The 23,754-nt window shown below is 42.9% G+C and overlaps 1 protein-coding gene across 4 annotated transcripts in view; it reads left to right on the top strand.

Moving 5' to 3' along the window:
• Nucleotides 1–23,754, top strand: part of ralgps1 (Ral GEF with PH domain and SH3 binding motif 1) — a 733,240-nt gene that overhangs the window by 511,012 nt on the left and 198,474 nt on the right. The gene's annotated exons all lie outside the window — the stretch shown is intronic.

Below are 23,754 nucleotides of genomic sequence, written 5' to 3'. Positions count from 1 at the left end.
GAATGGAAAAGAAGTCTCTGCTTCTGATTTCCTTTCCAGTAAAAATACGCAGCATGATTCATTTAAGGGTAACTTTTCATTTGGTCACTTCCATCAAGGAGAAGTGTTTGCAATGAGACAGCAATTGTGAGGAGTTGGAAGATTTAGCCTGTGAAGTTCTGCTTGGTGGAGTTATTATGATGGTTTATAATTTTACAGTGCTTTTGGCAAAGAAAAGTATTCCTTGGCATTGCAGTGTTGCAAACATTGAATTATTTTAACACAAGGATCCTTAGTGGCACAAAATCACAAAGAGAATGAGCATCATAGTAACGCAGCAGTTAGTGTAATGCTATTTATGACGACAGCGGTCAGGGTTCAATTCCCGCCACAGTTTGTAAGGATTTTATATAGTCTCCTGTGACCACATGGGTTTCCTCTGGGTGCTCTGGTTTCCTCCCACAGTCCAAAAATGGACAAGTTAGGTAGCAGATGCTGAGCATGCCATTCTGGCGCTGGAAGCAAGGTGACACTTGCAGGCTGCCCTAGCGCATCCTTGGGCTGTGCAGGTCATTGATGCAAATGATGCATTTTACTCAGTGTTTCCGTGTACATGTGACACATAAAGCCAAGCATTAAAAAGAATTCTCTCCTTCCTCAAGGCAATTCAAGCATTTATCTGTTAATCTGACATGCTCAAAACTTTGGTGCTGAATTAGCAGATATTTTGGATGATTAATTATTAATGCACAACCCACTGTTAACCAAAGCCCAGCAGTGCAAAAGGGTATGTGGAAACCAGTACTCAGTGAGCCTGGTGCCAAACATTCACGACTTCTGAAAAGTCTGATAGCCAATGATCGGAGTTTAGTTTTACTAGTGTGGTGAACTACATATACCTGTCTGGATATGACCCCCCCCCCCCCCCCCCCCCCCGCTGACTGCTCCCGTGGCTCCTCCCACGGACCCCGGTATAAAGGCGATCGGAGACACAGCCCTAGCCTCAGTCTCCAGGATGTAGTGTGGTCGTCACTTGATGCTTGTTCTTTCTTCCAGCCAATAAAAGCCTACCTTAACCCATGTCTCAGAGTTATTGATGGTGCATCAACTAGGTATAGAGATAGAAGGAGACACAAGAGACTGCAGTTACTGGGATGTGGAGCAACACACAAAATTCTGGAAGGACTCAGCAGGTTGGGCAGCTCTCCTGTTCAAAATCTGGTCAGTTTGTTGGGCCGAGGATTCCTCAAAATTTCTCTTGCACCATTGCCTCCTTCAAAATCTTGGGAGCAAGGTGGGTGCGCACGATAAAGCCACAGGAAATTTCTGGCACAATCAAGGCATTTAATAGATGCATATTATTGGGTTGGAGAAAGCAGTGCTGCTACATAAGTGTGAGCCGACTTTGTGAGCAAAGATGAAAGGAAGCTAATGTTCATTGTCAGCTTCACAGCAGCTGGCTCATAAGTGCAACAGAGAGCTTAAGAGTACAGCTTCCATCTGCCTTATTAGTTTAAGGGAAATGAGTAGGCAAGGAAGATACATGGTCCTTTGAGAAAATTTGTCTCTTCGTAAAAACTCAAATGGCTTGAAGTCAAAACAGAATCAAATTGGCAGGAGATTTCTTCAGCATTCTGGGTAGTTTTGGAAAATTAATTCTAGCTCTTAAAGTAAATGGTCTGTTTCAATGAATAAAAATTGTCCAAGTGTTCATGCGATTGGATTAGTTGATAAGCATACAATATCTTCGGTTATCTGCCACCCATGTCTATTATACTCTTGAGAGTATGTACAGTAATTGCTTCCAGACAGAGATGCATAATTCAACTCTTAAGTAGTTTCAAAGAAATCATTTCACTGTCACCAATCAGGATTTAAAATGATAAATCCTTTGTGGCCAAAAATTAAAATTGAAAGGATTTAATAATGATTCTAGTTGCAATAACAAACACTAGAAAGCCTGCAGATGCTGGAAATCCAAAACAACACACACAAAATGCTGGAGGAACTAAGCAGGCCAGGTAGCATCTATGGAAATGAATAAACAATCAACACTTTGGGCAAGTCCTGTCATCAGGACTGGGTCAATGTTTAGGGCTGAGACCATTCATCAGGACTGGCTTGACATTTCAGGTCGACCAAGACCCTTCATTCAGTCCTGATGAAGGGTCCCGGTCCGAAACGTTGACTGTTTACTCTTTTCCATAGTTGCTGCCTGGCCTGCTGAGTTCCTCCAGCATTTAGTGTGCGTTGCTCTAGTTGCAATAAACTGTTGCGATTTGCGATGAGATGCACTTTTGCTTCATGTTTGGTCAGCTGCCCACTTCTGGGCATGTCATTTGTGGAAAAATACCCTTTATTCCCCGGTGGTTGGTTAATTCAGTTAGAAGAGTGTGGATGCCATCAAGACTCTGCCACCATCTGTTGTTCATTTGATATACTTGTTAAAAGTCAGAGAAGTGTCTTGAGTGCCTTGAATTGCGTCGGCTGATCCAAGTACAACTGCGTCACACATAAATCACAGGCTGTTCAAAGAGGGTGAGGGATAAGAATGTGGAAAACTATGCTGTTCAAGGCCATGAGGCGATTTGAAGTTGAGCAAGCCCACATCACTAAAGATTGCATTAAATAATTTGGTAAAGTATGAGGTGAATGTCAGGCTTGGCTATAGTTCGGCATTGGCATGCAATTCCTTTGGGAGTTTGGGGTTATTGATCTCTAGAATCCTAAGAAGATGCTTCAAACAGCATCATGGGCTACAGTACTTACTTGTAACTGATACTGTGCTGTTTTGATGTGCTACCGAGATTCCCACTAAGAATGGATTGGCAGTCTGTGACATTACAAGCCTGGAGTGCAAGGTCTGTCAGAGATGAGCTGCAGAGAGGGAGTGGGAAGAGTAAAGGGTGGGTGGGTGGAGTTAGCTCAGGAAGGGCACAGGAGGCAGGGATGTGGGATATTTTCTCATAAGAGAGGAGGTGGGGAGGAATGAGGAACACTGTGGAGAGCACTCTTGACTGTTTGCATCACCATCCTGTACGGAAGATTGAATAAAGCTGCGAACGGGTGTAAACTCAGCTCCAGCAGCAGCCATCGAGGACATATTCAAAAGGAGATGCATCGAGAAGGTGGTATCCATCCCTCACCACCCTCTTCATACTCACTACCATCAATGAGGAGGTACAGGAGCATAAAGGCTCACCCTCACCACCCAGGACATGCCCTCTTCACACTCACTACCATCAATGAAGAGGTACAGGAGCATAAAGACTCAGCTTCTTCCCCTCCGCCACCAGATTTCTAAATGGTCCATGAATACTACCTCACTGTTTTTTCTCTCTTTTTGCGCTACTTATTCATTAACTTCTAACCTAATCTTTTTCTAATTGCACAGCTGCCACAAAATAACAAGTCATATAATGTATGTCAGCGATAGTAAACCTGATTCTGAAGTAAGGAGTTCATCGGGCATGGGAGGGTTGCAAGGAGGGTGAGGATGATATCTGGACTGGGTTTGTGATGCATAGCTACATGGAGCAGATGCAGGAGAGTGGAGTAGTGGTAGACATAAGGGGAGGGACATGTAGTATAACTGTTCCCTAGACATGGACACTCTGCGTTTTATTATCAGCACGTTTCAACACGAGACCAGTAGCGCTCTGATGTTGAACTCAAGGCACTTGAACGGAGTTCCAAACTTCCAGGCCGCCCCTCAGACATTTTTCTGCAGTGAGTTCAGGGTTCTCAGTTTTGATTTTGCTGTTGTCAGTTTCACTTGGCGAATTCACATTATAAGATTGCATGATGTGTTGATGCCAACATGGTTTTCCCCCTGACGTTGAACAGATCTTTATAACACAGTGACAAACTGCACTGTTTTGTATTTAATACCTAATAATATTTGAGTAATCTTGTGTGTGTGTGTTATATATATATATATATATATATATAGAGTTTGATTAAACATTCTTGTCCATTTAAGTAATTAATTATGGGTTAAATGTAAAAATACATTAATGCATATGTCATACGAGATACGTAGACTTAGCATTTTTGACTGCTGTGTTGTCCTTTGAATTAGCTTAATGTTTTGACAAAACATAGCATACTTAATGGTAAAATTCTGCCTGCTGAACTTGAAGTGACAGTTTTATAAGCCAAAATGTTTAGCTAGTCTAATCCTTATTGATTTATCAGTTGGCAGTATTTTCCTTACCCCTTGGAAGCAATGTACCCTACGTATGTGATTAGTCTGAACTTTCTGTGAGGATTCCAGACAACTTTTACTTCAGTTTTACAATATTTCTTCCAATTACTTTTAATTCTCCACTGCATGCAGTAAATGCTTCGCTGAGTGTGTTTGCAGAAGAAAACATAAGATATACCCAGTGGCCACTTAATTAGGGGCCTCCTGCGGTAGCTACTGAGTGTTTGCTCCTGGTCTTCTGCTGCTGTAACCTGTCCACTTCAAGGTTTGATGTGTTGGGTGTTCAGAGAAGTTCTTCTGCACAGCACTCTTGTAACGTATAGTTATTTGAGTTACTGTCAACTTCCTGTCAGTTTGATCCAGTCTGGCCATTTTCCTCTGACCTCTGTCATTAACAAGGTATTTTTGCTTACAGAACTGCTGCTCACTGGATTTTTTTTTACGTTTTGCACCATTCTCTGTAAAGTCTAGAGACTGTTATGTATGAAAATCCCAGGAGATCAGCAGTTTCTGAGATACTCAAGCCACCCCATCTGGCACCAACATGGTCAATGCTACTTGGATCACATTTCTTCCTCATGCTGATGTTTGGTCTGAACAACAACCAAGCATCTTGACCATGTCTGCATGTTTTTCTGCATTGAGTTGCTGCCAAATGATTGGCTGATTAGAGATTAGCATTAACGAGCAGGTGTAAAGGTGTACCTAATAAAGTGGCCACTGAAGGTAGAACAGTACCTCATAGTACAGGCCTTTGGATCCGTGATGTTGTGTCATAGTTTTAACATGTTCCAAGATCATTCTAACCAGACTTTCCCACATAACCCTCCATTTTTCTATCATCCACGTGTCTATCTAAGAGTCTCTTAAATGTCCCTAATATATCTGTCCCTACCACCATCCCTGGAAGCATGTTCCACTTTCTGTGTAAAGACTTACCTGTAACATCCTCCTATATTTAACTGCAATCGCTTTCAAATTGTGCCCTTTGTATTATCTATTTCCACCCTGGGAAAAAAGTCGCTTTCCATTCTATCTGGGACTCTTATCATCTTGATCAAGCCACATTACATCCTCCTTCGCTCCAAAGAGGAAAACACTACTTTATTCAACCTCTCTTCATAAGATATTGATTCTAGTTCATGCAGCATCCTGGTCAGTCTCCTGTGCACCCTCTATAAAGCTCTGATACTGAGGCAACTGGAACCAAACTGGCTGCAGTTAGGACTGGGCACTTCCAGTGAAATCCACTTCAATTTCCATCCTGAACATAGAACTGTACAGCACAGAACAAGCCCTTCGGCCCACAATGTTGTACCAGCCTTATCTCCTACTCTAAGATCAGTCTAAATCTTTTCTCCTACATAGCCAACCATCTTTCTATCATCCATGCGCCTAAGAGTTTTTAAAATTTTCCTAATATATCAACCTCTACCTCCACCCCTGGCAGGGTGTTCCACACACTCACCTCTCTGACATTTCCCCCTTACTTTCCTCTGGTCACCTCAAAATTATGCCCCTTGTATCAGCCATTTTGGCCATGGGAAAAGGCCTTTGGCTATCCACTTGATCAATGCTTTTTATCGTCTTGTCAGCCTCTATCAAGTCACCTCTCATCCTCCTTTATTCTAAAGAGAAAGGCCATGGCTTGCTCAACTTATCCTCATAACACATGCTCTCTAATCCAGGCAGCATCCTGGTAAAGCTCCTCTGCACCCTCTCTGAAGCTTCTACATCCTTCCTATAATGAGGCAACCAGACCTGAACACAATACTCCCAAGTGTGTTTTAACCAAGGCTTTATAGAGCTGCTACATTATGTCGTGGCTCTTGAACTCAATCCCCTATTGAGAACTATTGGATCTAATTTGAATGGATATTGAGACCATAGAAAGCATCCTATATAGTTACATCATGGCTTGCTGTGGCAACTGGTCTGCCCAAGACCTCAAGAAATTTCAGAGAGTTGTGAACACAGCTAATTGTACCATGCAAACAAGCATTTCTCCTGACTCATTAAGAGAACGAGCAAAGAAGTGGCAGATGGAGTGTAGGGAAGAGTATGGTCATGCATTTTGGCAGAATGAATAAAGACGTGGACTATTTTCTGAATGGGTGGCAAATTCAGGAATCAGAGGGGCAAAGGGACGAGGGATTCCCGAAAGGTTAAATTGCAGGGTGAATTAGCAGAAAGGAAGGCAAATGAATGTTAGCACTCATTTCATGAGGGCTCAAATATAAAACCAAGGATGCAATACTGAACATTTATAAAGCATTGGTCAGATTTGGTACATTGTGAACAGTTTTGTCCCTCATGTCTAAGAGTGCATGTGCTGGCATTGGAAAAGGTCCAAAGGAGGATTATTCATAACATCAGCCCCACCGTACTCAACCTTTTGATTCCTGACTTTGTATGTAGGCTTAACAACATCCGTTTCCATAACAACTCCACTAACTGTTTTGGCACTCTGGTTCACATTCCCCTGTAATCTAAGTTTAAATGTTTAAAGGGATTAGAGGGACCTGGGACCTGGGACCTGATGAGTCTATAGGGAGCTTGAGAACCTGAACCACAGAGTATTGATGGGAGCCTGAGAATCTGCATTTGGTGAGCCAGATATCAAACCGCTGGGATTTGTGAACGTAGAACCTTACTGCACAGGAACAGGCCTTTCAGCCCACAACGTTTTGCCAAACCAATTAAATTAGTAATCAAATAGTGAACTAACCTAATCTCTTCTGCCTACACAATGTCCATATCCTTCCATTTTCCTCACATTCATGCAATTATCTAAATATCTCTTAAAAGTCACTAATGTACCTGCCTCTACCACCACTCCATTCCATTCCAGGCACCCACCATTCTCTGCAAAAAACTTGCTCCTCGTATCTCCCCTGAACTTACCCCTCTCACCTCAGGTGGCCTTTGGTGTTAGATATTTCAACCTGGAAAAAAAGATACTGTCTGTTTGTAAACACAAGGAAATCTGCAGATGCCGGAAATTCAAACAACAACACACACAAAATGCTGGTGGAACACTGCAGGCCAGGCAGCATCTATGGGGAGAAGCGCTGTTGACGTTTCGGGCCGAGACCCTTCGTCAGGACTAACTGAAAGGAAAGATAGTAAGAGATTTGAAAGTAGTGAGGGAGGGGGAAATGCGAAATGATAGGGGAAGACCGGAGGGGGTGGGGTGAAGCTAAGAGCTGGAAAGGTAATTGGCAAAAGTGATACAGAGCTGGAGAAGGGAAAGGATCATGGGACGGGAGGCCTCGGGAGAAAGAAAGGAGAGGGGGGGAGCACCAGAGGGAGATGGAGAACAGGCAAACAACTAAATATGTCAGGGATGGGGTAAGAAGGGAAGGAGGGGCATTAACAAAAGTTAGAGAAGTCAATATTCATGCCATCAGGTTGGAGGCTACCCAGCCGGTACAGCATCCCGGTAAACCTCATCTGCGCCTTCTCCAAAGCATCGGCATCCTTTCTATAATGGGGTGACCAGAACTGTAAACAATATTCTAGGTGCAGCTGAACTAGATCTTTATAAAGCTGCAACATAACTTCCTGACTTTTGAACACAATGCCTCTCTTCTCTGTCGGCCAGGTGCTCGTAGATGAATCCAAGCAATAATGGCTTTCCATCTGCTGAAGCGGTCTAGTCAGATGCTCAGTTACAGGGCCGAGTGGGGCGAGGATTAATTGCTGGCACGTCGAATGGAATTACAGATATATGAGATCCATTGACATTGAGTAGGAATGGTATATTTGCAGAGTTTGTCATTGTTTGCACATTGGACATTGTAGATTTTCATTGATTCTATTGTATTATTGGTTGCTACAGTGAATGCATCTCGGAGTAGTATATGGTAACATATGCGTACTTTGATAATAGAATTACTTTGAACTTTGGTGTGCCTGTGCTTCTAGGTGCAAGAAGAGGAGTTTATCCTGATGAGTCTATACCTTAGCTTCTGATAAATCTGTCTCTTATGCCAGTGAGACCAAGTTCAAACAATCCCTGGTATTCTTCTTAATCTGCTTGGAATGTAGAAGATTGAGGGGAGATTTAATAGAGGTATACAAAATTATGAGGGGTATAGATAAGGTAAATGCAAGCAGTCTTTTTCCACTGAGTTTCGGTGGGACTACAACTAGAGATCATGGGTAAAAGTGAAAGGTTTAAGAGCACCATGAGAGGAAACTTCTTCACTCAGGGTGTTGAGAGTGTGGAGCTAGCTACCTGCACAAGCGGTGGATTCAGGTTTAGTTTCAACATTTAAGAGAAGTTTGGATAGGTACATGGATGGGAGGGGTGTGGAGGGCTATGGTCCAGTTGCAGGCAGTTTAAATGGTTCGGCATAGACTAGATGGGCCAAAGGATCTGTTTCCGTGCTGTACTTTTCTGAGACTCTCTGACTCCTAGCACTCAGATGATGCAGCAGGGGAAGACTGCTCACTCTTCATTTGGTATGAGAACAGCCAGATCCAAATTCTGAATTAGAATCACATGGAATTGGACCAAAGTATTAAAGAGATAAAAGCCAGTCCAAGCCTGGAGTGGTGTGTTTCCCAAAAGGGGTCCCAAATGGTTTCTCTTCTTGAAATATTGAAAGACACAGTTATTTTTCCACAGTTCCAATTTACGATGAGGTTTCCAAAAGTTAAATGATAATAAGGAGACATTCCATCACAGCTTTAAGACCACACTCACGAAGACGACGCCCATTTAAAAAGCAATATATCCATCTCACTTCCACGATCTGTTTTTAAGATAAAGTTATTTAAGACAAATTGCATTCCCATCGCGTGCCATTCTTGCCAAGTTTCTGTGATGTTGCTACGGCAGCCCAAGGTGTAAACGTGTCAGTTGAACTTTCTCCCACCCTTCTCTCCTCAACATTCAACTTCCTGAACATGCATTCGGCAACTCACAGGCATCTATTTACTCCCGTTGGAAATACAGCTGCTAGCTCTGCTGAACAGCGTTTTTGCCTCAAAGTCACTATTTTGAAAATATACAGACACCAAGAAATGTTACTGCTGCCATATAAATGACCCAGCTGGGGTGAGCGGTGCCTGAGCTAGTCTCTTGTGAAGCCACGGCTTCTGTGAGCTGATCAGAGAAAGCCATGAATATCAGAATCAGTTTTATTCTCACCCACATATGTCACAACATGTGTAATTTTGCGGCAGTGGTACAGTTGTTATAGCCGGGGAGTGGTGGGGGGGGGGGGGGTGGTAGCGGGGATAAGTTCCCACTACCTATTAAATACTCCCAATGGCGTGCCCCTCAAATAGCCTCTGACAAATAAGTCCAGCTCCTGGCCTTCACGTGTGGCTTAGCTACTAAGCCCAATGGAACCATTTCTACTGACAGGAGAAGCTGCAAGAGCAGGTTGTCGGCGCCTTAAGACCAGACGGGGCTCATCAGCTGTGGTTGGCAGCTCATCTCGGAGAAGGAAAACTCTGATCCCAAACCTCCACGGCTTTGCAGCTGTACCCACTCATGGGGAAGACGTTGGGTGTGGGTGGAGTGGAGGGGGGTACTTGCTACATGGGCAACAGCTTGTGCTCCATATCGTAGCTAGGATGCATCATCCATGGTCGAAGTGACTTGTTTTAATGCACCAGTAACCGGCCTTTTCCCCTTGTCCTGTTGGTAGAAATGGTTCCACAGTGCAATGGATAAATAGACTATAAATTACAATAAGAAATACATTTTAAAAATAAATAAGTAGTGCATACAGAGAGCAAAAACAGTGAGGTGGTATTCATGGACCATTCAGAAATCTGGTGGCGGAGGGGAAGAAGCTGTTTCTAAAAAGTTGAATGCTTGTCTTCAGACTCTTGTACATCCTCTCTGATGGTAGTGATGAGAAGAGGGCATGTCCTGGGTGGTAGGTGTCCTTAGTGATGAATGCCCCCTTATTGAGGCACCGCCTTTTGAAGGTGTCCTCAGTGCTGGGGGAGGCTGGTGACTGTGATGGAGCTTGCTGAGTTTACAGTATTCTGCAGCTTTTTCTGATTCTGTGCAGTGGCCCCTCCGTTCCAGACAGTGATGTAACCAGTTTGACTGCTCTCCACAGTACAGGCAATCCAGGCTGTGGCTTACAGTTAATTCTCCTGTTTTAGTGGTGGGCTAGAGACAGAGGGAGGAAGTCAGAATTTAACAAATGCCTGGATTAATCCAATGCCTCATTGGCAAGACCATTGGAGAGGGTGGTTGTCCCCTTGTCCGCACAGAGTTTGCATTTCCCATGGGAGTCCGGGTCACAGATTATAGTGGAGCGGCTCTTTCGCCATTCAACAGCACAGAAACAACTCGCACTGTATGTCAGCCAGATGTAGCTTTCAAATAAAATTGCAACTCGATACTTGGATGGTGAAGGATCATAAAATGTGTGTGTGTGTGAAAGGTATGTTTTCTGCATCAATTCATCCCTCTCCCCCACCGTCCCTCTGAGCAAGTGAATCTTTAGCATAGACAAGCACAGAAACCCAGAGAACATGTTGAAAGCAGATTGTGACAAAAGCAAATGGAAGAATTTCTCCCCGCCACTGACTTTCAAATGTGGCTTATCCAAAGCAAAACTTGTAGCTGTAACGTTCTAAAATAAATTAACTCTGGAGAGAGAAAAATGGAGGCGTACAAAAAGGCTGGATGAACTCAGCAGGTCGGGCAGCATCTGTTGAAAGAAGCAGTCAACATTTCAGGTTGAGACCCTTCGTCAGGACTATGTGGGAGGGAAGGGTGAGATTAATCTTTGGGTAGGTTAAGTGTTGGCACAATATTATGGACCGAAGGGCCTGCATTGTGTTCTGGTATTCGATGTTAAATGTGAGGTGGTGTATTTCAGGATGACAGATCTAGGTGGGATTTTGGGGGATTGGCTGCAAGTTCAAAGTTCTGGAAGAACTCTGCGGGTCAGGTTGGAAGGGAATATACAGTTGAAGTTTTGGGCCATGACCCTTCGTCAGGACGTTACTTACTTACTGAAGATTACCCTGTGGAATCTTTGATGATTGTTGGCGAAGAATAACCAACAAACTAGGGCTTACCCAATGGCTACAGACTTGCTCTGAATGAATGCCCAAGCAGATCACTCCACCCCCATGGGTGAGGTGGACATTGCATACTTTGGCCAGTTGGTTCACTATTACCAAATATTTACCTCTTCTGTGAAATGGTTCCTAGAAGGACACATCTCTTATGTCCATTGCTGTCTTTTCGTATGTGGAGACAAGTATGATAGATGCATTGAAGAGGCTTTTAGATAGGCGTGTGAATGTCCAGGAGCTGGAAGGCTTTGGATATTGTGTAACCAGAAAGGATTAGCTTAGTTGGGCATTAGATAATTAGTTTGCACAGCACTGTGGTCTAATGGGCCTGTTCCTGTGCTGCACTAATCTATGTTTAGAAATGCTTGAGTGGTAAATTCTATTTTTGTGGCAGGACAAGTGAAGATTGAGGGAAATGTGATGGAAGTTTAGAGTAGAAGCTCAGGATCACATTTTCTCCCTCCTGCATTACAGCCGAGTGGCAAATAATTTCACTGGTAAAAGGAAGAATTTGTTCAGACTTTGTTATTGTCAGTTTGTTCTTTGTTAAGAATGTTCACATTCTGAATCTATCTTCAACAACATTCAGTGAGAAAATGCAAGTAGAAAATTCTAACATTTCTGTTTTCTATGGGAATTCAAAAGAATTTGCATTCTTATCCATCCAACTGTTCCATTTTGTTAAGTAATTCATTCCACAACTGAAAACTCTTGGCTGGTTGGATTAAAAGAGAAGAGGCCATGTCTCAGGTGGTGGGGGTCCTTAATGATGAATGCTGCCTTGTTGAAGCGTCACCATTTTATATTGGCACCTTCCCCAGAGTTTTGGCCTGAAATGTCGACTGTTTATTCATTTCCAGAGACACTGCCTGACCTGCTGAGTTCCTCCCGCAATGAGGGGACTGGAGATCAATGATTAACCTTATTCACCATACACGTTTAGATGCAGTGTGTTAGTCATTGTGTGACGTGCCACAATAAGCAACAACATTCAACAATTATAAATTATCATCATCAAAATTATGTGCTGTGTTGTATGAGGTGGGCCATCATAGCCTTATGACCTTGATTGTTCTTGGCAAGTGTTTCTACTGAAGTGGTTTGCTATTGCCTTCTGGGCAGTGTCTTTACAAGACAGATGACTGCAGCCATTAGATAGATAGATAGGTAGATAGATACTTTATTGATTCCAGAGGAGATTACAGGGAGTCTTTAGCATTGAAAGTGCACCAACATACAAATATTAGAAGAGAAGTAAGAAAGAATTTTAAAAAAAGTTACCTTAAACTGTCTAACAGGAGGGGGTCATCACTTCCCTGACTATAGAGCCTAATGGCCGAGGGTAGGAATGACCTCATATTGCACTCTTTGGAGTAACTTAGTTGACTTTGTCTGTTACTAAAAGTGCTCCTTTATTCAGCCCGGGGGGGGGGGGGGGGGTGGGGATGCAGAGATGCAGAGGGTGGGAAATATTGTCCAGAATTGGCCGGATTTTCCATAGTGCCCTTTGTTCAACATAGACTCCAGTGTATCCAATATCAACATCAATACTCTTCAGAGGTGTCAGCCGGCCACCAGTGATCGGACAACCAGGACTTGTGGTACGCACCATCTGCACCATGGGTGGACCATGGCTTCATCAATTATATAAAAAACAAGTTAGAGACTAAAGTACAGAAATAAAATTGAATATGCATAAATACATAAATGCCACCATGTATTTACAGTGTAAACAGCATTGTAAAAAAAGTGATTTAAAATCTTTGCAGTGCATTGAAGTGGTGGGCGGGGGGCTAACTAAAATGGTTGATCAGATTAACTACCTGCGAAAGAAACTTTTAAGTTGGCAAGTTTTGTTTTAATAGCCCTATTGTGCTTTGCAAAGGGCAACTTTTGGAAAACACAAGAGATTCTGCAGATACTGGACATCCAGAGTAACACACCCAAAATGGGGTGCCAAGGTAGCATAGCAGTCAGCACAATTCTATTGCAGCTTGGACGTTGGAGTTCAGAATTCAATTCTGAAGTCATCTGTAAGGATTCTATACGTCCTCCTCATGGAATGCATGGGTTTTTTCCAGATGCTCTAGTTTCCTTCCACAACCCAATGACGTACCTGCTAGTAGGTTAGTTGATCATTGTAGATTGTCCTGTGGTTAGGCTAGGGTTAAATCCAGGTTCACTGGGCAGTGTGACTCAAGGGCCTGGAAGGGCCTCTCCAACGCTCTATCTCAATAATAGATAAGTAAAACATAATAATGTTTAAATACTCAGCATGTCAGGCAGCATCTCTAGAAAGGAAGCCCAAAACATTGACTGTGTATTCCTCTCCATTGATACTGCCTGACCTGCTGAGTTCCTCCAGCTTTTGTGTGTGTTCCTCTAGCTTGTGGAAAAATTAGTTTGCAAGGTGGATAATGTCTGCAATGATTTTCCTGTCTGCTTCTTCTTCCTGGACACATACAATTCCTGCAGTGATGGTAGACTAATGATCTTTTTAATGAGACTGTAAAGTTAGTCACCGGAGTTTAGGTTGCTGGGGGAGTAACTTGGCGAGGACACAAAAATAGAACTTAGCACCAACCCCTAAAAGATTTGAGTACGCTTGTGAAATTCTTTGTACCATGTAAACTTGTAATGTGGCAAGGCTGGAATCTGATAAATTTGCAGTTTTTAGCAGAATCTTCCTGGAGGTTGTTACAGTAATGGTGTTAGTGTTTAGTTATGAGATGGAATTAAAAGGTAATGGATAAGAAATTCTTCAATGACCACAGAAGTGTGGATGTTTGTTGTTACACATCACATCAGCAATTTTGCTTAAAGGTCCATTGCTTAAAACTGCTGCTGCTCAATGGCCAGATTGATGGGAAAAGATGGATTATTCTTGGGTTAATGGGGTGGATAAAATTGAGTCATGGTTTGACCTGTCTCTCCTGAACACTACAGTATAGAAGCAGGCCCATCAGCCCATCTAGTCATACTGAACTATTATTCTGCCTAGTTGCATTGAACTGCATCTGGACCATGACCTCAGCCATGTCATCATTATGTGATGTGTCATATAATGATAGAAAGAGCTGGAGAGGAACTTCTGACTGGACTGTACAGAAGATGGGCAGGCAGGTTACAACGTCTCAAAGGATATTTATAGAATATTTAACTCAACAGCCTGACGCACCATAATGCTGCCTCTGTAAGTGTGGTGGAATTTGTTTGATCTTGGTCACTTCTAACATTAGATATCAATTCTTCTCAACTGTGCAGTTAATAGCAGGTCCTGTGTTTGCCCTCAAGGTGTTCCACATGCAATATTAATTTGAGGTATTTAGGAGGGAGCTATCTTCTTTCCCTTTTTGAAATATTTAATTAAGAAGTAAGAGCAAAGAGGCTAATTATTCAGTTCATTGAGTCTGTTGTGCCATTAAGTCATGGCTTTTTCTTCAATACTAATCTCCTGCCTTCTCTCTGTAGCCCTGAGCCCATTTACCAATTGTGATGCTATCCATGCCTGCCTTAAATGCACCCAATGACTTCACCTCCATAGCCGTCTGTGGCAACAAATTCCACCACTTCACCACCCTCTAAATGAAGTAATTCTTCTTCATCTAATTTTTAGAGACATCCCTTCATTCTGAGGCTATGCTCTCACATCCTAGACTCTCCTGCTTATGAAAACCACCTCTCCACATACGTTCTATCCCGGCCTTTTGGTGTCTCGTGGGCTTCAGTGAGATATCTCCTCATATAATTATTTCTGTGTTTTGCATACAGGATTTATTATCCTTTGCTAATTAGCTTTGAGAAGCATCCAAGTGTTCACCATACATGTGGGTTGGTAGTTTCATTAGTCGGGGTGAGGATGGATGGTAGATTAGTGAACCAGAAATTATTTTGACCACAGTCTGGGAGTTTCATCATCTCTGTAGCTGAGAACTTCAGATTAATAGCAACACCTAGGTCAGTTTGCTGCTGATATATACAACAGCAGGTTCTGACACAGAGATGGGCTGAAACTGGGGTGTTAGTCTTCCTTGAAAGGACCCTAAGACCTGGGAGTTAGTTACATTCCCACCGCGAGAAGTCCCTGCCAATTATTATTGAAGTACTGGCAGTGCAGATCCATAGCTAACCAACTACATTCAACCAAGACTGATGTCCCACCAGGAAAACTTTTGGTTTGGATCATCAAGTTGATTTAAGATATTGTTGAGTCATCAACAGGTTACTATACACCCTGACAACCTAGATTTTCACCTCACTAATTGATGGAATTGAATCAAGCGACTGGTTATGAGAATTATGTGAATTCAATTCTGAAGGAAATAAGTGTAAATAATATTAGGTATAATCAGAATCACAATTATAGACAATAGACAATAGGTACAGAAGTAGACCATTCAGCCGTTCGAGCCTGCACCGCCATTTTGAGATCATGGCTGATCATCTACTATCAATACCCGGTTCCTGCCTTGTCCCCATATCCCTTGATTCCCCTATCCATAAGATACCTATCTAGCTCCTTCTTGAAAGCATCCAGAGAATTGGCCTCCGCTACCTTCTGAGGCAGTGCATTCCAGACCCCCCCATAACTCTCTGGGAGAAGAAGTTTTTCCTTAACTCTGTCCTAAATGACCTTATTCTCAAACCATGCCCTCTGGTACTGGACTCTCCCAGCATCTGGAACATATTTCCTGCCTCTATCTTGTCCAATCCCTTAATAATATTTGTTTCAATCAGATCCCCTCTCAATCTGTTTAAATGTTTAATATCATCAGCATATGTTGTGAAATTTGTTAACTTTGCACCAGCTGTAAAATGCAATACATAATAATAGAGAAAAACTGGGAATTACAGTAAGTGAATATATATATATAGATAGATATATAAAGTAGTTAAACTTACTGGAGCTCTTTGAGGATTTAACAAGCGCAGTGTATAGAGGGGAACAGATGGACGTTATTTACTTGGATTTCCAGAAGGTGTTCAATAAGACTTATCCATAAGATAAGGATGCATAGAGTTGGGGTGATGTATTAGCATGGATAGAGGATTGCTTAACCAATAGAAAGCAGAGAGCTGGTATAGATAGGTGTTACTCTGGTTGGCAATCAGTGTTCCGCAGGGGTCGATGCTGGGCCCGCAACTGTTCACGATATACATGAACGATCTGAAAGAGGGGCCTGAGTGTAGTGTATATAAGTTTGCTGATGACACTAAATTGAGTGGAAAAGCAATTTGTGCAGAAGATACAGAGAGTCTGCAGAGAGATGTAGAAAGATTAAGTGAGTGGGTAAGGGTCTGGCAGATGGAATACAACATTGGTAAATGTGAGATCATCCACTTTGGAAGGAAAAATGAAAGAGCAGATTATTATTTAAATGGTGAAAAATTGCAGCACACTACTGTGCAGAGAGACTTGGGAGTGCTTGTGCATGAATCACAAAAGGTTGGTTTGCAGGTGCAGCAGGCTGTCAAGAAGGCAAATGGAATGTTGGCCTTCATTGCTAGAGGAATTGAATTTAAGAGCAGGGAGGTTATGCTGCAACTGTACAGGGTACTGGTGAGGCCACACCTGGAGTACTGCGAGCAGTTCTGGTCTCCATTCCTTGAGTGGAGGTTCACCACGTTCATTCCAGAGATGAGGGGTTAGACTATGAGGAGAGATTGAGTCGCCTGGGACTGTACTCATAGGAATTCAGAAGAATGAGAGGAGATCCTATAGAAACATAAAATTATGAAAGGGGTAGATAAGACAGAGGCAGGAAAGTTGTTTTCTCTGGTAGGTGAGACTGGAACTAGGGGACATAGCCTCAAGATTCGGGGGAGTAGATTTAGGATGGAGATGAGGAGGAACTGCTTTTCCCAGAGAGTGGTGAATCTGTGGAATTCTCTGCCCAATGAAGCAGTGGAGGCTTCCTCAGTAAATGTATTTAAGACAAGGTTGGAATTAAGGGTTATGGGGAAAAGGCAGGTAGCTGGAGATAAGCCCATGGTCAGATCAGCCATGATCTTACTGAATGGTGGAGCAGGCTCGACAGGCCTTCTCCTGTTCCTATTTTTTTATGTTCTTAAATAGTGCAAAAAATGGAAATAAAAAAGCAGTGAGGTAGTGCTCTTTAGTTCAATGTACATTCAGAACTCAAATTGCAGAGGGTTCGAAGCTGTTTCTGAATCGTTGAGTGTATGCCTTTAAGCTTGTGTACCTCCCCCCTGACGGTAGCAAAGAGAAGATGGCATGTCCTGGATGATGGGGGTCCTTAATGATGGACGTCACCTTTCTGAGACACTGCTCTTTGAAGATGTCCTGGATACTACAGAGGCTAATGCCCATGACAGAGCTAACTAATTTTACAACTCTTTGCAGCTTACTTCGATCCTGTGCGGTAGCCTCCACCCCCACCCCCCACCCATGCCAGATGGCGCTGCAGCCTGTCAGAATGCTCTCCATGGTACATCTATAGCGTGTGCTTTTTGTGACATACCATATCTCCTGAAGCTTCAAATGAAATACAACCGCTGCCTTGCCTTCTTTATGACTACATCGATGTGTTGGGGCCAGGTTTGTTCCTCTGAGATACCGACACCCAGGACACTGAAATTGCTCACTCTCTCCACTTCTAATCCAGAACAAGATGCTTTCTTGAGCTTTCGGAATAAGATCAGAGTCTCGTTCTGATCTAAAACGAGGCTTTCCTTACCCCAGGAAGAAGTAAATGGCCTGAACTCTGAAAACCCTACTGAGATTTTTCCCTGCTGTGGGTTTCTATAAGTGGGTGGCTCATAGTGTAACGTTAGTGCAGCGCCATTGCAGTGCCAATGATCGGGGGTTTGATTCCCGCCGGCGTCTGTAAGCAGTTTGTACGTTCTCCCCTTGACTGTGTGGATTTTCCCCAGGCGCTCTGGTTTCCTGCCGCCTTCCAAAGACGTACCTGTTAGTCGGTTAATTGGTCACGTGGGTGTAGCTGAGCTGGAAGAGCCTGCTCCCATACTGTATCTCTTAAAGAAACAGGTCCAGTCTATCCAGACTGGGGGCTGTTTGCCACTGAGTGTGATCTATTTATTACTTCCAAATGTGATTAGAATGTAATATGTTAACGATTTTCTTTGTGAGAAAAGTCAAGGGCAGGTCATCAGTCATTTCAAAAGAAAGTGTTTTTGAAGTGTCAGCCAAGTATTTAAATCCATCTTTTATAAATAAAAAGGTTATTTTAATATTTGTTTTCGTTTGCTAGGTGCTGACCACCTGGTACAGGAGGTTCGGAACCTCCCGGTGCTTTAATACAGGCACCATTTATTCAGGTGAAGAAAACACTGAGTGTACTTTACGCTTAAAGTGCAAAACTGAGCCTCAGAGCTGGTTCAGTACCATCGAGGGTTTTGACAGCAGTGAGAAAGGAAACACGGCAGCAAATTGTGCACAATAAGCTCCTGCAAACCGCAATGTGATAACGAGCAAACCATTAGTCTGAGGAAGATTTAATTGCCGTTTAATACATCTGAGGCCGCAGACCAAACTGTGGTGTAATGTCTCAACCAGCAGACAGGACGTCTGATAATCCTGAGTTCTGTAGCACTTGAACTCCCAACCTTCTGAGTCCAGATTCCATCACTTACCAAATTTTGCAGTGGCTAATTAACCTAACAAGCTCACAATATTTAATTTATGCACTTTACTTCATTTATTTATGTGTAATTTATCTGTAGATTTTACCCTTATATTTTTAAGTTATTGCGTGTTATGTGTACTACTGTATTTTACACCCTGGTTTAGAGAAACGTTGTCTCGTTTGATGGTATATGTGTATATAGTTAAACGACAATAAACCTGACTTGACTTGACCTGCCTGCATGTCTTTGGCATGTTGGAGACAACCAGCGTACCTGCAAAAATCCGACCTGTTCTCAAGGACAGCGTGCAAACACTGCGGTACTCACCAACCGGCCGGCTTGCTGAATACTGAAATAGTTGGGAGATGGTGGGATGGTTTTGCCGGCTGCTGCCGAGTTGCAGATGTGTCTACAGCATGTGAAATTGCTTCATAACTGGATTTCTGAGTTGAGTACTGTCTGGGTTGTGAGCAGTTGACATATAACCATATAACAATTACAGCACGGAAACAGGCCATCTCAGCCCTTCTAGTCTGTGCTTACTTACTTACTTACTCACTTACTCTCACCTAGTCCCACCAACCCGCACTCAGCCCATAACCCTCCATTCCTTTCCTGTCCATATACCTATCCTATTTTATTTTAAATGACAAAATCAAACCTGCCTCTACCACTTCTACTGGAAGCTCATTCCACACAGCTACCACTCTCTGAGTAAAGAAGTTCCCCCTTGTGTTACCCCTAAACTTTTGCCCCTTAACTCTCAACTGGTGCCCTCTTGTTTGAATCTCCCCTACTCTCAATGGAAATGGACATGAACGGAACCCTGCCGTGACTTGAGGGCACAGAACAGAGAAGAGGAGGAATTTCTTTAGCAAAAGGTGGTGAACCTGTAGAACACTATAGCACAGAAACAGGCCCTTTGGCCCATCTAGTCCATGCCAAACTTTAATCTGCCCAGTCCCATCAATTTGCACATGGGCTATAACCCTCCCATTCGTGTACCTTGTAGGGTAATATAATTGGCGGAAACGTACATAATTCACAGCCACCAGCATTGAGCTAGGGTTCACTTTAAGAGACTGGCCTGACATGATGATGTCATTACGTAAAGCACTTTTAACACGCTTCGTGTTCAGGTTTTGGAGTACAATAAAAGAGTTGTACTGTTTCTCTTAAAGATAAAATGTCTCTGCTGTTCTTTATTTGCAAAAGCCTGCAACCTATCGAAAATTTCTCTTAAATGCTGAAATCAAAACCCCCATCCATCACTTCCCCTAGCTGTTCATTCCACACTCTAACCACCCTCTGAGTGAATTTCCCTCTCATGTTCCTCTTAAGCATTTCACCTTTCACCCTTAACCTATAACCTCTAACTTTAGTCTCACCCAACCTCAGTGGAAAAAGCCTGCTTACCCCTCGTGTACCTCCATCAAGTGTCCCCTCATCCTCAGTATTTAGGGCTGACATCATTCTTTTGTTTTTTTTTTGAAGGGAGGATCTTTCACCCCCATCCCCGAATATGTTCAAGCAAGGGAAAATAAAGAGCAGTATCCCACTTGAGAGGTTCGATGTTTCAGGTGTTAAGTGCAAAGGTTTTCTGAAGGAGTATTTTTGTTGGGGGCCTGACATGATTTACAGCCACTGGAATGAGCTTAGGTTACCCTTGAAAGAGTTCAGCTCACTGTAATTGGTGGCGCACCACAGAGGCAAAACAGATGAGATCAGAGGCTGCCGGAGAAGATGTTGAGGTCAGGTATGAGCTCACTGGAAAAATTCAAGTTTTCAGCCATAATACTTGACAGGAAACATGTTTTTGAAGATTTGGCCAACTGCAGCATAAATGCAGCTGTTTTCCGAGATCAATCATCTTCAATAATTAAGGCTAATGCATTCACAAAGAGATAAATTTCTGTTTATACTCTGACTGGGAATCTGTCATCACCTCTTAGTATTTCTGTCCTATTCATTATGGGTTTGTGCTCATTTCTTCAAGCCGGTGATTTGACTAGTGTGTTATTCCCAAATACCCGTTCCGTTCCATCAGGAAGCTGGGATACATGAAAAGTAACACACACGGAAAGTTGGAGGGACTCAGCAGGCCTGACAGCATCTATGGAAAAAGAGCAAACCGTCGGCATTTTGGGCCGAGCCCTTTCTTTAGGACTCATGATGCTACTACCACTGCAAACTCTCTTCCAGGGAAGCCTATCTGGAAGAAGTTTATATCTTCCCTTCAGTCCTGGTGAAGGGTCTTGACTGGTTAGCCTAGCCTACTGACTTCGTCCAGCATTTTGTGTGTGTGTTGCTTTATGCATCACAGGTGTTGGGTGATGGGAAGCTCGTATCTTCTGCTAAGATAATCAACCAGTTCTCTTCTGAGTACTCTGAACTCTGCTGGATCATAACTGTATGTGCTGTGTGGGCTATATATACTGTTTTTTGGACCTTGATCCCAGAGGAACGATGTTTCATTTAGCTGTATGCATGTGCATGGTTGAATGACAACAAACAAACTTGCACTTGAATTTGCCATATTATGAAAACAAGCATGCACTATCGAGTTTTTATATAGTATTTGTATATAGTATTTGGAGCTTATCAGCCAATTGAAAGATCTGGTGATGTAGTAGTTAAGTTACTGGACAAACAGCAGAATCCAGATTTGCTAGCTCAGCTCCTGCTCCGCAGGATCCAAGTTCAATAAACCTGAAATTAAAGAGCTGGTGTGATTACACCAGATTGTCATAAAAAATCACTGTATCATCTTTAAAGGATGAAGTTGGCTCCCTTTACCTGTCAGAAATCATACAAAATTCCAGATCCATCAAAGAGACCTTTAACTCCCTCCAGTTTGTGACAGACAATAAAAAAAAACTGGCATTTCCTTTAGGCAGACAATTAATAGAAAAAGTAAAACAAATTCATTTCTGCAGATATCCGACAAGCCATTCCCCATCTGAACCTTCATCAACACGTGGAATGGAGTTCTTTTCCAAAATTCCTGCAACCTCCTTTTTTAATATCCTGTTTGTCCACTGGCTTATTTCCATCACTTCTTGAATTTTGGCATATTTTTATATGAACCAATCCTTCACGTAATTCTGTGTAAACTGTTAACTGCGATGGTCTCTGTTGTTGTGCTATGGAAGTTCCCATACACCCTCACCTAACAATGACCTATCATAAACACAAGAGATTCTGCTGATGAGAGAAGTCTAGTGTAACACAAGCAAAATGCTGGAGGAACTCAGCAGGTCAGGCAGAATCTGTGGAAATGAATAAACAGTTGATATTTATGGCCGAGACCTGCTGAATTCTTCCAGCATTTTGTGTACGTTACTAACAGCAATCTCCCTCTTTTGCCTGTAATTGGGTGGAAGGTTCACAGTCGCAATATTGTGTAACATGACCAGTGAGTCACAATAATGGAAGGTTTAAAAAAAACTGCAGATGATGGGAATCTGAAATAAAAACAGAAAATATTGGAGAATGTTCAGCAGTTCAGGCAGCATCTGTGGAGAAATGAACAGTACTGATGTTTCATGTTGACACTCCTTCATCAGAAATTGGTAAGTGAGGAAACAGATTAGTTCTAAATTGCCAAGAGAGGGATGCATGCATAGAGTTAAAAATGCAAAATGCTGGAGGGACTCGCTAGGTCAGGCAGCATCTATGGAGAGGAATAAACAGCCAACATTTCAGGCCAAGACACTTTATCAGGTCTGAATAAGAAGGGAAAATCGGCCAGAATGAGAAGCTAGGGGGAGGGAAGAAGACCAAGCTAGAAGGTGGAAAGTGAAGCCAGATGGATAGGGGAGGGGGGAATGAAGTAAGAAACTGGGATGTGATAGGAGGAGCAGGTAAAGGGATGAAGAAGGAGGAATCTAATAGGAGAGGAGAGTGGACCATGTGAGAAAGGGAAGCAGAAGGGACGCCAAGAGGAAGTGATGGGCAAGTGAGGAGGTAAGAAGGGAGCCAGAGTGGGAAATGGAAGAAGAGGGAAAAGGGAAAAGGAAAATTTACCAGATGCATGCCCAGTGTTGGGTGATGGGGGTCTCCATTCTTTTGTTAAGGAAGCCCACCAGTTCCATACTAAGTACTCTGTACTGTCTTAATGAGCTAGACAGCCATTTCCTGACGAAGGGTCTTGGCCCGAAACATCGACTGTACTTCTCCCCATAGATGCTGCCAGGCCTGCTGCGTTCCACCAGCATTTTGTGTGTGTTGCTTGAATTTCCAGCATCTGCAGACTTCCTCGTGTTCGAGCCATTTCAAAGGCTTGATAATGTAGTGGTTAAGATACTGGACTAACAGGAGTACCTCTGAAGGAGTGAGCCCAGGTTTTGCTGGGGTGGTTTCATTGTTTATAGTGCTCTCTGATTGATAGGCTAATGGAGGCCTTCGGCAAGAGGGAGAGAGATTGAGGCAAGAGAAGAAGCTGTGGAGAGACAGAAAAAATAACAAACAAAAGTACATGTAAAATCTATGAAATGCAGGCATTTTCCCCTCAGGATGGGTGAAACTAGAACTAGAGGTCACAGGTTTAGGCTGAAAGGTGAAATATTGAAGGGGAACTTCTTCACTCTGGAGTGGTGGGAGTATGGAACAAGCTGTTGGTGGATGTGGTGCATGCGAGTTCAACTTAAATATTTAAGTTTGAATAGATACATGGATGAGAGAGCTATGGAGGACTGAGGTCTGGGTGCAGGTAGATAGGATTAGGCAGGAAACCATGCCGGTACAGTCTAGACTCTATGACCTGTGAATGCTGTGAAACGGGGAGTAGTTGATGGAGGTGGAAATACCAAAGGGAATGATTCTTTCAGAGTACTGGAAGGGAAGGACTTGAGAGAGGAAGATGGTGACCAGTGATCATATCTTACTGAAGATGGTGGAAC

Source organism: Hypanus sabinus, chromosome 18 (genome assembly GCF_030144855.1).
Source record: "Hypanus sabinus isolate sHypSab1 chromosome 18, sHypSab1.hap1, whole genome shotgun sequence".
NCBI lineage: Eukaryota > Metazoa > Chordata > Chondrichthyes > Myliobatiformes > Dasyatidae > Hypanus > Hypanus sabinus.
The sequence above is the reverse complement of the archived record's forward strand: the minus strand, read 5'-3'. Positions and strand labels throughout refer to the sequence as shown.